The 13,814-nt window shown below is 56.4% G+C and overlaps 1 protein-coding gene across 5 annotated transcripts in view; it reads left to right on the top strand.

Annotated features, from left to right (window-relative positions):
- Positions 1-13,814, top strand: part of SNX24 (sorting nexin 24) — a 149,391-nt gene that overhangs the window by 40,363 nt on the left and 95,214 nt on the right. The window lies entirely within an intron of this gene.

A 13,814-nucleotide genomic window follows, 5' to 3' on the forward strand; every position in this document is an offset into this window, starting at 1 on the left:
TTTGTGCAGTTTTTTTTTTTAAGTATTTATTTATTTGAAAGTCGAGTTACACAGAGAGAGAGAGGAGAGGCAGAGAGAGAGATGGAGAGGCAGAGAGAGAGAGAGGGAGGGAGAGAGAGAGAGAGAGAGAGGGAGGAAGAGAGAGAGAGAGTCTTCCATCCGAGGATTCACTCCCCAGTTGGCTGCAACGTCTGGAGCTGCGCCAATCTGAAGCCAGGAGTGAGGATCTTCCTGTGGGTCTCCCATGCAGGCAGGGACCTAAGGACCTAGGCCATCTTCTACTGCTTTCCCAGGTCAAAAGCAGAGAGCTGGATTGGAAGTGGAGCAGCCGGGACTAGAACTGGCACCCATATGGGATGCCAGCACTGCAGGTGCTGCAGCTCCAGCCCCTTGTATAGTTGCTAAAGGTAAAACATAATCAGGGATTTTGTATTGTTTGGTCAAAATTTTAATTCTGGATTTTTACCTTTTTTGGTAAAACATCCTATCTAACTTTCATTCCTACACAGAGGAAAACGTGGCTGCCCAGCCCGCCCTTGGTTTTGGGTGTCTGCTTGTCTTCACTCGTGAGGAGGTCAGCTGGTGTTGGAGACATTTTTGAGGGTCACTGCTCCCAGCACAGTCCGTCAGGATCCCCGTTACGTTCGTGCCACCACTGAGTGTCTCCTTGCATGAAGGCACTGTTCTGACTGTGGTGGCCCCTGTGTTTGCCACAACTTTTGGCTTCTGGTTTGTTGTGACACCTGGCCTGTACCCATTATCCAGGGGAACTTAGAAATGGAGCACACAGGGGTTAAGCACACAGGTTAAGCCACCGCTTACAATGCCAAATCCCTTATCAGAGCACCCGTTGGAGTCCTGGCTGCTGCACTTCCAATCCAGCTCCCTGCTAATGTGCCTGGGAAAGTAATGGGAAAGAGCCAAGTACTTGAGCCCTTGTATCCATGTGGGAAATGGGGATGGAGTCTCCTAGCTTTGGCCTGGCCCAGCCCTGGGCATTGTGGATATCTGGGGAGTGAACCAGCAGGTGGAAGATTGTCTCTCTCTCTAATTCTAACTCTGCCTTTCAAATAAACTAAATCCTTAAAAAAAAAAAAAAAAGGTTTATTTATTTATAAGGCAGAGTTAGAGAGATGGGGAGGCAGAGAGACAGAGATCTTCCATCCACTGGTTCACTCCCCACATGGCCACAGTGGCCAGGGCTGGGCCAGGCTGAAGCCAGGAGCCAGGATCCTGGGCCAGCCTCTGTCACTTTCCCAGCCGCATTAGCAGGAAGCTACAGCAGCAGCAGAGCAGCCAGGACTTGAACCAGCGCCCCTGTGGGATGCTGGCGCTGCAGGTAGTGGCTTAATCCACTGCACCACAGTGCTGGCCCCAAACTAAGTCTTTAACAGAAAGTTGTAGCATGTTTGTAATAGAAAAGTTAGGACATAGCAGTAAAGGGAAGAAAGCAAACCTCGGGCATAGGCTCCGCCTTCAGCTTACCTGTCGGGAACTTTCCCGTCTTCCTGGTTTCCTGTGAGCAAGGTCTGACTTGCACGTGATGTCTCCTCTGCTGGACTTTGGAGCCGTGTTTACAGCTCCCGCATTGCCAGGGGAGCCCTCACTGCTGTTCATCCACCCCGTCTCGTGTGCCACTTCCTGGGTCACAGGTGTGGGTGGTCTTGAGTGCTGGGGACCCCACACAGCCGCACGGGGGCTGGGCTGTCTTCTGGAGAGATAGGGTTTAAGGACATCAGCTGCGGGGACCACCTGGCATCTGTGGCTCCCCCAGGTCTGTTCCACGGGGCCAGCAGCCCCTCCTCTGCCTCAGCCATCGTCCCTGCGTCCCTCACCAGGCTCTCCCGCGGGCCAGAGAACATTGTGCGTATCTGAGCAAGCACAGCACTGTGTTCAAACCAGAAAAGGCTGAATTCACAGAGTGTTCCCGGGTGGGAAAGGCTGCGTTTGGCTTTCGTCTTGGAGTCAGGAGGTTGCAGGTCTCTGGCACACGTGTCATTGTTTCCCGCTTCCACACCCACAGCAGACATTGCTAATCGACCCCAGCTCTCTGTTCTGTTGGTTCTGCCCAGGAAACCATAGCCGTACAGCGCAGCCTTCCCAGGCAGGCAGACGTGGCACTGAGTTGTTCTTGTTTGTGAGGTTATGAAATTTTCCTTCCAGCTGGCTCCACAGGCAGAACTTGTAGCATACCCAGTCCTGTCCTGCCTCGTCCGGCTTCACTGAGGCTCCCTGCCTCCCAGCACCGTGGTCTGTGCAGCCCCGGACCCTGCTGTCTCTGTGCCGACATGAGACCCCCGCTGCTCACCGTGTTTCCCGCGCCTGCTCCACCCGCGTCCGTGTGTTTCCCAGCTGCTTGAGCTTATTTCTCTCCTCTGGCCCGGATCAGCAGCGGGGAGTGTGGGGTCCAGACAGCGTCCTGAGTCTTGCCTCGTTTCCACGGAAGACCGCAGCTTGTCCATCACAGGGTGCAGCTGCGTATAAAGCAGCCGGCTTCCAACTGCTGTGTTCTTGGATTATATGATTTAAAAATTTTGTTTTTTTAAAAAGATGTATTTATATATTTATTTGAAAACCAGTTAGAAAGAGAGAGAGAGAGAGATAAAGCGAGCGTCTGCTGGTGCAGTCCCCGATGACTGTAACAGCCAGGGCTGGGCCAGGCTGAAGCCGGGAGCCTGGAACCCCACTGGGGTCTCCATGTGTATGGCAGGGGCCCAAGCACTTGAGCCAGCTTCTGCTGCTTTCCCGGGTGCATTAGATCAGAAGTGGAGCAATCGGGACTCCAGCCACCACCCCTAGCTTAAGCAGCTACTTAACCCATTGCACCACCACGCCAGCCGCAGTTTTTTCAAAACGATCATGTGACATGACTGCCTTCAACCAAACACAGTGATCCCAGCGAGGTCTGGGGGTGAAGTCTGAGCACCCAGCACAGCTGCTCACGGCATTAGGAGGTGGTGGGCTGAGCACTGAGTGAAGTCCCCAGGCCACGTGGGTCTCAGACCCAGCACAGGAAGCGTAACCCTGAAAAGGAGACGTGTGGGCCTTCCTCCTGGTGCTGGATCAGTGCCACGTCTGGTGTTGCAGGAGACAGGCCAGCAGATGTGCCCCAGTGGAGTTTTTAGGACTTGTCTCAATGCCTTGTGGCTGTGCCAGTAGGTGTCACTGCGCGCGTTAAGTGCAGATCAGTGATGTCATTAAAGGAACTTGCGCGTTGGATCATCACCGTGTTCCCCAGCCTCCTTCCTCCTCCCCTGGTCCTGTTACCTTACTGCATTGCGTGGGCTTGTTTGTTCATGTACAGGTGTGTGCTCGGTGCCTTCCCAAGGTGACAGGAGGTGGGCTTCCCTGGGACCTCGTCCTGTCCCTCCCCTGGCTAAGGACTTTCCCGCCGTGAAAGTCTGTCCCCGGCTTTCCTTGGCTCATCACGCAGACTGATCCTTCTCTGACAGGGAAACCGAGTTGTCAAAATGTCTGTTTGGGAGAAGTGCGGCTGTCTGACCTGGGGAAGTAGGGGGTGGTCTGGCGCTTGCCTGCTCTGTGCTGTCCGAGGCTCTGCGGTGAGGACTGGCAGCACGGCGGGGCTCACTGTCCACTGTGGTGCAGGTTCAGGTTCAGCGGCGTCGGGACAGCTGTGCCACGCCAGGGGCTGTTTGGGCTCTCAGGACACTTGGCGTGGCTTCTGTGAAGACTGGCCCAGGGAAGGAGCCAGTGCCCCACTGTCCTGTGGGAAGACTGAGGGCCTGGTGCTCCTGCAGAGTGGGCGGTGAGCCATTCTGAACCCATTTTCCCAGGGGAGGAGTGTGCGGGGCAGCCAGTGCAGACGTGGTGGTGACAGAGGTGACGGTGACGGCGCCAGGGGTGGGGTGGGTGGGGGGTGGCTCCCAGGTCGTCTGTCTCCAGCCCTGTGCTTACCCAGGCTGGTTGACTCATGCGCTAAACCCAGGGCCCGGGGAGACACGATTTTGTTTCTTGCTTCCCCTCCCCTGTTTCCACAGGTTTATTGAGCTGTGATTGACAAATAAAAATGTCCTGCACTTAAAGTGTACGAGGTGATGATTTGACACAAGTTCACCTGCATATCCGTCACCTCGCAGTCACCGTGGCGTGTGTGTACTTGGAATTTCTGAGCTGGGAGCTCTAAAGCATTGGGAGGAGTCTGTGCATCCGCGTTTCAGCCCCGGGGGCTGTGGGGAAATGGGGAGGGGGCGCGGGGCTCGGTACCGGGAAAGATGAAGTCTTGGCAAGGACTCGGTGCCAGACTCGTATCCCTCTACCCGCGTAAGCTGTGCTCTACTTTGGCGAGGGAAACATCACTTCTGCGTGTCAAAAAAGACGGAATATTGCCGGCACTGAGGATGAAAAGTGACCGCGTCCTGCCGAGATTTCGGGCCTCCTGAAATGGAGCGGGTTTCCTGCTGCAGACACGGGGGCAGTGGCTGGGTGCCTGCATCCCATTCCGAACACCTGCGTTCCGGGTCCAGCTCTGCTTCTGCTCCCAGCTGGCTGCTGGCGCACCCCGAGTCCTGCCTCCCTCCAGTCCGTGGGTCCCCACCGCCCATGGGGAATGGAGGGCTCGGCTGCTGGTGTTGGCCTGACCCCACCCTGGCTGTTGCAGGCACTGGGGGAGGGAAGCAGCAGATGGGAGTGCTCTTTCCCTGTGTCTGCCCCTCTCTCTCTCTCTCTCTGCCTTTTAAATAAAAGGAAAATAAGTACATATTTTAAATGTCCCCCGTCTCCACTTAGCAAGTGTTTGTAGTGCCTGATGCTCTGCACTCTGGAGGACAGGAAGCAGGAAGTGGAGGAATTGTCATATGCACTGTCAGGCTGTTTGTAGACGTCGCAGTTGAACAATGAAAACCGCTCCATGCAGAGGAGCAGAATACAGAGAGGTGCTAAGTACTGTAGGAGTGCAGGGCAGCCAGGCTGGTCTGGAGGGGCTGGCGTGCAGTGGGGGTTGCTTATCCCAGCCCCTTCCTGTCCGGGTCCTGCACCCCAGGGCTCCGCCACGGCCGGGCTCCACGTCGAGGTGTGAGTGGCTTGTGCATCTTTGACTTTGTCCCCTGGTGTTGCCCATGGACTTGGCACATGCGTGTTACAATACCTTGGACCTCCGCCACCACTACCACATGTCCTGCACATACATCCTTGCTCTCTCTCTCTGACCCTGGCCTCTGTGGGTAAACACACAGCCCCCGGATGTGTGGTCCTGCACTTGTCCTTAGAGTGACATGTTTCCAGTCGCTCTGCCTGTCTCTTACTGGGTGTCTTGTCTCTGGACATCCTGTGGGTACCGAGATTTAAGACGTCCCAAGCTGATTTCACGTCTCCTTTCTGTGTTCTCCCCTCGGCGAGCACACCGCGTCCTTGTGTCTTCTGTGTCCGTGTCAGCCTACACAGCACCATCAATCCCATTTCCCAACGTAAAACAAAAGGATTGTCATCGTCACGCCCTCACCTGGTGTTCCCCTGTTCACAGGACGGCTCCGTGGCCTCTGACCTCTGCTCCGGTCTCCTGCCCGCCCCCTTGCGTTCCCACAGAGGCACTGCCGCCTCCCTCTCCCCTTCTCCATCTCGCCGTGCCTCTTGCCTTTCTGTTTCTGCTTTCTCTTGGCCATCTGCATCCCGAGGGCTACACTGCAGGTCTTCAAGAAGCTGCTTTCCAGTCTCCGGCCACCCAGCCCCCATCCCTCCTCCCAGCCACTTCCCACCTGTTAGCCAACACCCCCACCCTGCCTCAGCAGGTTCTGATGCCCGCTGGCTTGTCCGTGTTGCACAGATGGGGGCAGTTCTGGATCTGTGTCTTCCTTGCTGTTCCCTGGGCCCGAGGCACTCCCAGCCTTTGCAGTCTCTCTGTCCTACCAAGAACCCACTTCCCGGCTCAGAGACATCTCCCCTGGGGATTGTAGTCTGACTGCCCCCCAGACGCTGCTCTCCTGTGCACTTCCAGGGTTCGCTGTTGGTGTCTGCCTGTCTTTCTGTTTAAGAGGCAGAGAGGCAGACAGAGCTCCCATGCAGTGGTGAATTCCCCAGGTGCCTGCGATAGCCGGGGGCTGGGCCACACCAGAGCCAGGAGCCTGGACCTCAGTCCACGTCTCCCAGATGGGTTGGTGGTGTGGTCCCGAGTCCTTGAGCCATCACTGCTGCCTCCTGGGGTGCACATTAGCAGGAAGCTGGACTCAGGATAGCCAGCCCTGGAGCCCAGGCACTCTGGTTCAGTCTCCCACTGCAGCCAGCTCTGGCCAGTGCCATCCAGGGCTCCCATGTAGGAGGCAAGACCCAACTACTTGAGCCGTCTCCACTGCTCCCAGGGCTGCACTGGCAGGAGGCTGGAGTCGGCAGTCAGAGCCGGGCACAAGACCCAGGCACTCCAGAGTGGGATGTGGGTGCTGGCTGCTAAACCAGTGCCCGCCCCAGGGTCCTGAGGTCATCCTGGGTGCTCAGCGAGACTGGGAGCTGGTGGGGATCCGTGGCCTGCTTGGTTCCTGACGGTTGGGTGCGTGGTGCCGGTGCTCACTGTGGTGATCCGGGTGCCTGAGACGCTCAATTAGGAGGGCAGGAGATACAGGCAGTGCTGCTGACCTGCACGCACACGTGTTTATAACTCAGGCTCGGCCTCGTCCCGATGGCCTGACTGGCGGGCGGGCTGCCCGAGCGCCCAGAGCACCGCGGAAGGGTCCTGCTTGCCTGCTTGCTCTGTCTGCAAGGTTACTTGGAGTTCCTGTCGCCATGCCCAGGGACATCACTCAGTAACTCAGGTTTTTTTTTTTTAACTTTTATTTAATGAATATGAATTTCCAAAGTACGACTTATGGATTACAATGGCTTCCCCCCCATACCGTCCCTCCCACCCACAACCCTCCCCTTTCCCACTCCCTCTCCCCTTCCATTCACATCAAGATTCATTTTCAATTATCTTAATATACAGAAGATCAGCTTAGTATACATTAAGTAAGGATTTCAACAGTTTGCTCCCACACAGAAACATAAAGTGAAAAATAATAGCTGATTTTTTTAAATGATGATGAAATCAGATCAGACCTATTGTCATGTTTAATCCCAGTGAGAGTCAAGTTGGGAATTGATAATTTCTTTCTTTTTTTTTTTTTTTTTTTTTTTACAGAAGATCAGTTTAGTATACATTAAGTAAAGATTTCAACAGTTTGCACCCCCATAGAAACACAAAGTGAAATATATTGTTTGAGTACTCGTTATAGCATTAAATCTCAATGTACAGCACATTAAGGACAGAGATCCTACATGAGGAGTAAGTGCACAGTGACTCCTGTTGTTGACTTTACCAATTGACACTCCTGTCTGGCATCAGTAATCTCCCTATGCTCCAGTCATGAGTTTCCAAGGCTATGGAAGCCCTCTGAGTTCTCCGACTCTTATCTTGTTTAGACAAGGTCATAGTCAAAGTGGAGGTTCTCTCCTCCCTTCAGAGAAAGGTACCTCCTTCTTTGAAGACCTGTTCTTTCCACTGGGATCTCACTCACAGAGATCTTTTTGCCAGAGTGTCTTGGCTTTCCATGCCTGAAATACTCTCATGGGCTTTTCAGCCAGATCCGAATGCCTTTAGAGTAACTCAGGTTTAAGTGACTTCCACCTGGCCGTTGACTGCCTTCCTGGGCGGGGTAGGGAACCCAGTCCTGTCAGGTGGGGGTCTCAGGAGCAATCACTCCGCCACAGCCAGGTGCCCTTTGTGTGGGCAAGTGTTGGTCGGGCACCAGAGGCAGAGCTGAGTCAGCACAGAGCGACGCAGCGTGGGCGCTTCCGGTGTGTGCAGAGAGCTCTCCGTGCCCAGCACTGCATGTGGTGGCCTCTTCTTCTGTGTCCCTCCTGTGACAGTCTCCGTGGCCATCCACGCTGATGTCCGCTGAAAGAAGAAGGTGGTGGCATGGCGCCCAGGTGACAGTGGCATTGGTGGGCTACCCCAGGGACGACTGCTGCTGGCCCCTCTCTGCACTTGGCAGCTGGTGCTCGGGTTCTCCCACCCTGCCCTGGGGTCTGTGGCTGTGCACCGTAGAGGAGCATGTGTAGTGCTTGTCCCATGCCTCCTCGCTAGTGGCGAGCCCGGTGGGGAGGGCCTGATGGGCACGGTGCCATGTTCCCCGGGAGGCCTGGGCCACAAAGCGTGTCCGGCAGAGTACCAGGTCTGGGGTTCAGAGGCCCTGAGCTTGCAGCTGTGCCAGGGCAATGTAAAAGGGCCGTTGGATCCTAGTGATCTGAAAATACCAAGTGCAATGAAGCCAGCGTGTTTTGTCGTGTAATTCGTGAGGCGACAAAGCTCGTGGGATGTCTTGAAACACCTGACATGTTTGAAATAAACGCGAGTGGCAGCTTTCTGCTTTCCTGCTGCTTTTCATGTTAGCCCAGCCTGATGGTGCAGGCCAGGCCTAGCGACGCCTCCATCAGACCCTCGTGAGCCTTCCCGCGTGGGCTTGGGACGGGGAGCAGAGTATGCTCTGTCACCACTCCTTGCTTGTGTTCCTGCGTGGGCCCAGGGCAGACTTGGGCTCTGTGTTCTAGGAGCACTGGGGTCCGAGGGGAAGGCCTAGGCCTGACCCAGGAAGCTGCACTGGGAGGAAGTGTGGCTGGTGCCAGAAAGATGGGACCGGAATGGTGGGACGAAGGGCTTTGTGAATGGGGGTTGCCAACTGCCTCTTGAGTCGCTTCTGCCCCTCTGTGTTTGCTTTTTGGAGCTGAGGGTCTGCACAGGGAGACAGGAGGAAGTGAAGAATGGTGGCTAGCGTTGGTTCACAGTGTGGGACACTGTGTCCTGTGCTAAGCACGTCCCATGCACAGTCTCCTTGGCTTCTCAGTTAGTCATCGCCGTTGATGTTTCCTGCAGATGGCAGAGAGGTTGAACAGCTTGGCGGGGGTCACACAGTGAGAGGAGAGATCAAGCCCCAGCAGCATGATCGCACCCCTGGTCCGCTTGTGCACACTGGGGGTGTCTCCTGGGTGCAGACACAGGCCACCAGTGCTGCAGGTGCCAGCTGAAAGGGTGCCCGGGCTGTGGGTAACTGGAGTCACAGCAGAGAAAGCCATCCTCCCCCCTTCACCTCTCTCTTGCACGTCACTCCCCACCCATGGAACACTGCCGCAGGGGCTCTCACCGGCTCCCCGGCCAGCGTCTGCGGCAGAGAGGGCTGGTGCCACTCAGCCTTAGCCTCAGCAAGAAGCACAGCTGAGAAACCCGTGCTGACCTCGCCGCTCACCTCCTGTGGGTGGCGAGTGCCGCTGGCTTCCTACAGCCAGTACTGACAGCGTTTGCTCTACGTCTGTGGCAGTGCACGGTCTGTTGAAACCAGGTGGGATACAGGTGGGGCCTGGTTGTGCAGGTGCGTGGGGATTAGCAATTACAGATGGAGTTAAAGGGAGTCAAGTTGAAAGTCGGGCTCCCCCCTCCAGGGGGAGGGAGGTTGTGTTCCTTCACCTCCCAGTCAGAGGGTAGGGGCTGGTACGTCTGGGACCCTTGTGGCCTTTTCCTTCTCCTGTGTTGGAGGTGCATGCGACAGACTACCAAGGGTCTGTCTGGTTTCGTGATCCCTGTTCCCGTAACGTTATGACGCCTGTCGGCGGTGGCAGTGGGAAGGGGTTGAACTTGTTCCGTTTGAAACCGAAAGGCACAGTTTGTGTGCAGAGGGCCTTGATCTGCTGTCTGAGTTTGTAGAAGCAACTGAATTCTGCTTACAAGTGACTTTCAACCATATCTCCAGTTATCCGTTTTCTGTTTATTCTCCTGACAACACCATAAGAATCGAAACCCATTTAAATTTCTCTGCACAGTGGTTTGAAAGTTTGAAACAGAGCAATTCTGGCTCACTAAATGGTAATTCTATTTTTTGTTTTTTAAAGGACAGCGCAATTAGGTTTCAGTGAGATTGAGACCCGGGCGTCTCTCTCGGTGCATTTGTCAGGACAGATCAGTTACCAGGTAGTTTGCAAGAGCTGGTGGGTGCATCAGGCTCGCGTCGCCGCACAGACGGAACGGGCAGGAGGCAGGCGGTGCTGTAAGCACAAGTGGCATGATGTAATGAAGTTGTATCCCATTAGGCTCCGTGTCCGGGCGCCAAATGTCATCACCCGCACCGGCCCGTGTCTCCGCGCTACAACCTCATCTGTGCCGTCAACCAGTTTTGCTCTGATCAATAAGCAGTTTTCTGTGGCCTTTCACTACTGTCAGAAGTGGTTGAGTGATGTAAACGCACGTCAGAAACTAGAAAGCTGACGGCTGCCCCGGAGCCAGGACGGCGGCGAGCAGGGGATGGCTGACATCTCTTCGGGGTCACCGGATGCTGTAGCAGGTGCACTCTTCCCCCAGAACAGATGGCTAAAAATAACCCAAGGGAGAGCTTGTTCTTGGAAGGCAGAGGACGGTGACGGCGAGCACGGTTGGATCAGGTGGACCCCGAGTAACCGGTTCCTGTTGGGTTTTGGTGAAGGATCATCGAGGCAACAGAGATGGTGGCCCGTGTGCCCATCTTCTGCATCTCCCACTGCCGTGCCTGTACTTGGGAGAGTTTGTTAGCCCAGGAAGACGTGGTTTGTCAGGATTCACGCAAGGGGTGCCAGGCGGCAGTAACAGCAAAGGGACGTCCGTGTCCTCACCCTGGGCAGGGTCAGCAGTGCCCAGTGCAGAGGCAGAAGGGGCGGTGTCAGCGGCTGCCTTCTGTGTCCAGGGCAGCCGCGCAGCCTCACTCTGCCCGCAGGTGCCCGGGGCCCAGAGGGTCTGCTGCTGACTGCGTGCCGGACACCATGCCCTGTGCTCGATGCCGTTAACTGGTTTGAATCCCCGTGGAGAAGGCATTATCATCCTGTCCAACAGGCAGAGGCAGGTGTTGAGAGGGTTCCGGCCACTCCCTGTAGGGTGTGTACCAGCGGCAGATGGAGAGGCGCTAGGCTGAAGCTCTGACGCCTGGGTTTGGACTCCGAAGATCAGTTCAGGGCCTGACCTTGAGAGCGGAAGAGCAGCGATCCACTGGCACCGACGCTTCCCAGTGCACCTGTGTCGCCAGGACAGTTGCCTTAGCCTGGCCACGCCCCTGAGGCTCAGGGACCATGTCACACCTCCTGGGTGGCCCAGCTCTTACTTCAGTGGTAACCCTGCCCTTCCTTTGGGTTCCTCAAGTTCAGTTGGGGAGAGGCCATGTCGCTCCTGCTGTGTGCTGTGCCCAGCTCCGCATCTGGCCCGGGAGCAATGGCGACTCTGTTCCTGTAGGCAGCCCTGGAGTGAGGACAGCGTTGCAGTGCTGTGTTCTCTTCCACAGGGGCCTGATGGACTCCCTCTGCCCAGCACGTGCTTTGCACTGAGGAGGCCCACGTGGACTCCTAGCGAGTGGGTTCCAGGCAGGAAGACAGCGGTTCTTCCTGTAAATAGCGAGCCATGGGCTTCCTGCTCTGCCTCCCAGCTGTAAGGAGAAAAGAAAGAAAATCCCCAGAGGTAATGTCCTCTTAGAGACCTGGAAGAGCAGCCGGGAGAAGCCAGGAGAGGGACGCGGTGTCAGCGCTGCAGCCTCACGTGCTGTGGCGCTCACAGCCGGAGCGGCGCCTCGCCGTGACCCTGGGTGACCTGAGGCCTCCTCGCCACATCTCAGTCCCCAGCCACGCCCATGTCTGTCTGCTTTCGTCTCTGCTGGTTTTTTCCCTGTCAGTACCATAAGAGGGTTGCGGGACCATCGGACCATCCTTGCAAGTCTCCCTGTTTTAAAACTTTAATGTACTTATATTGTAAAGGCAGAGAGAGACAGAGAGATAGTCTGTCTGCTGGTTCATCCCCTGAAGGCTTGCAATAGCCAGGCCTGGGCCAGGCTGAAGCCAGGAGCCATGATCTTTTTTTTTTTTTTTAAAGATTTATTTTATTTAGTTGAAGGTCAGAGTTACACAGAGAGAGAAGGAGAGGCAGAGAGTGAGAGAGAGAGAGAGGTCTTCCATCCACTGGTTCACCCCCAGTTGGCCGCAACCTGAGGCCAGGAGCCAGGAGCTGCTTCCGTGTCTCCCATGTGGGTGCAGGGGCCCAAGCACTTGGGCCATCTTCCACTGCTTCCCAGAGCTGGATCAGAAATGGAGCAGCGGGGACTCAAACCGGCACCCATTTGGGATGCCGGCACTGCAGGCAGTGGCTTTACCTGCTACGCCACAGTGCCAGTCCCCGGGAGCCACATTCTGAATCCAAGGACCCGAGCGCTTGAGCCGTCACCTGCTGGGTGTGTGTCCCTGGGGAGCTGGAGAGCTGGGATGGGAACCTGGCTGCTCAGATGTAGGTGTCCCCAGAGGCGTCGTCACCGCCATGCCTCTGTCCTCACCACCTCCGAGACGGCTGGGTTTCCCGTGACCGAGGTCGCCCTGGGTTGCTGTGGTGCGGCTACGAAGGGTGAAGTGGAACCTCAGGAGGGCAGTGTTTCTTGGGCAGAGAATTTTGCATGAGGTGTCAGGGGCTCAGCTTCTCCCTTTGATCGTCTGTCGCACTTCCTCTCTCAGTGCAGCCACCACCAGACACCCGGCTTCCAAGCCCCAAGCCAGGAGCCGTCCCTACTGCTTCCCGCTCCGTCACCCTCTGTGTCTGACCTCAGACCAGGTCCAGCGCCTTGACGTCCCTACGGTCTAACCAAGGCTGCCTGCTCGCGGCCACGCCAGCGCCCCCTGCCGGCTGCGAGGCCTTCCCCGTCCACTCTGTGCTCTCACAGGGTGCCTGCCACTGTTGAGTGGCTTCTCGCCATCAGGGAGGAGCTGCCCCGGGGGTGTCCCGAGGCCCAGCCTGCGGGGCCCCCACCCGCCTTGGTAGCTGCTCCTGGCGCCCCCTCCCCACTTGGCTGCAGTCCTGGGCTGAGCTCCTCCGTTCACCTGCAGCCTCACTGCTCCTGGGTTTCTGGCCCTGCAGGTTGTGGCCCTGCGGGGCTGCCCGGAGCCTGCCCTCCCCTGTGGCCTCCATCAGGCCACGCATGGGTGCGGGTGGACGTGAGCATTGCCTGGTCAGCATTGGGGCGAAGCTGACAGCCTTTTCCTCTCTCTGGTTTTCGCTCTTTCCTAGCCGTCATTCATTCAGATCGCATGGGGCTCTGTTTCTGGGGGACCTGGGTTTGCGTTTCGGGGTTGCAGCCCCCTTCTGTGGATGTGGCTTCTGAACACTTCCTCTGCCCCCTCTTAAAGAAACTTTTTATCTGTATATTTTCATTTTATTGGAGACAAACAGAGATCCCCCTTCTGCTGGTTGACTCCTCAAATGGCCACAACAGCCAGGGCTGGGCCGGACCAAAGCCAGGAGCCAGGAGCTCCATCTGGGTGTCCACATGGGTGCCAGGGACCTGAGTCCTGGAGCCGTCACCTGTGGCCCCCCAGCCTCTGCCCTGGCAGGAAGTTGGATTGGAAACAATGGGGCTGGGACTCAAACCAGGGAGTCATGTTTGGGGTGCAGGTGACCCAAATAGTGGCTTAACCCACTGCACCAGACGCCCACGTATTTGTCCCCGGCCAAGGATCACCCCTGGGACCTGCTTTGCTTTTCTGACATCATAAAGCTGAAAATTACACGTTTCTCAACTTTCCCTCATTCCTGAAAGTGACCCTCGCAAATTGTGTGTCTGTAATACTTTGAGCTTTTGTATTTTGAAACCTTCCATTCCAAGCCTTGATCTCGGTGCTGCTTGTTTATCCAAACCTGGCCTTGGAGCCGTGCGCGTGGGGCCTTGATCGCTAGCCAACGTTCTGTCTCTCCGATGCTGCCCTGCTGCTGCGGAGGCCTGGCCCTCACGGACTCGCAGTCAGCAAGGGCACTCTTGGCTCAGCAGCATGGGCAGTCTGTTTGCCCA

The sequence above is a fragment of the Oryctolagus cuniculus genome, chromosome 6 (genome assembly GCF_964237555.1).
Source record: "Oryctolagus cuniculus chromosome 6, mOryCun1.1, whole genome shotgun sequence".
Classification (NCBI taxonomy): Eukaryota; Metazoa; Chordata; class Mammalia; order Lagomorpha; family Leporidae; genus Oryctolagus; species Oryctolagus cuniculus.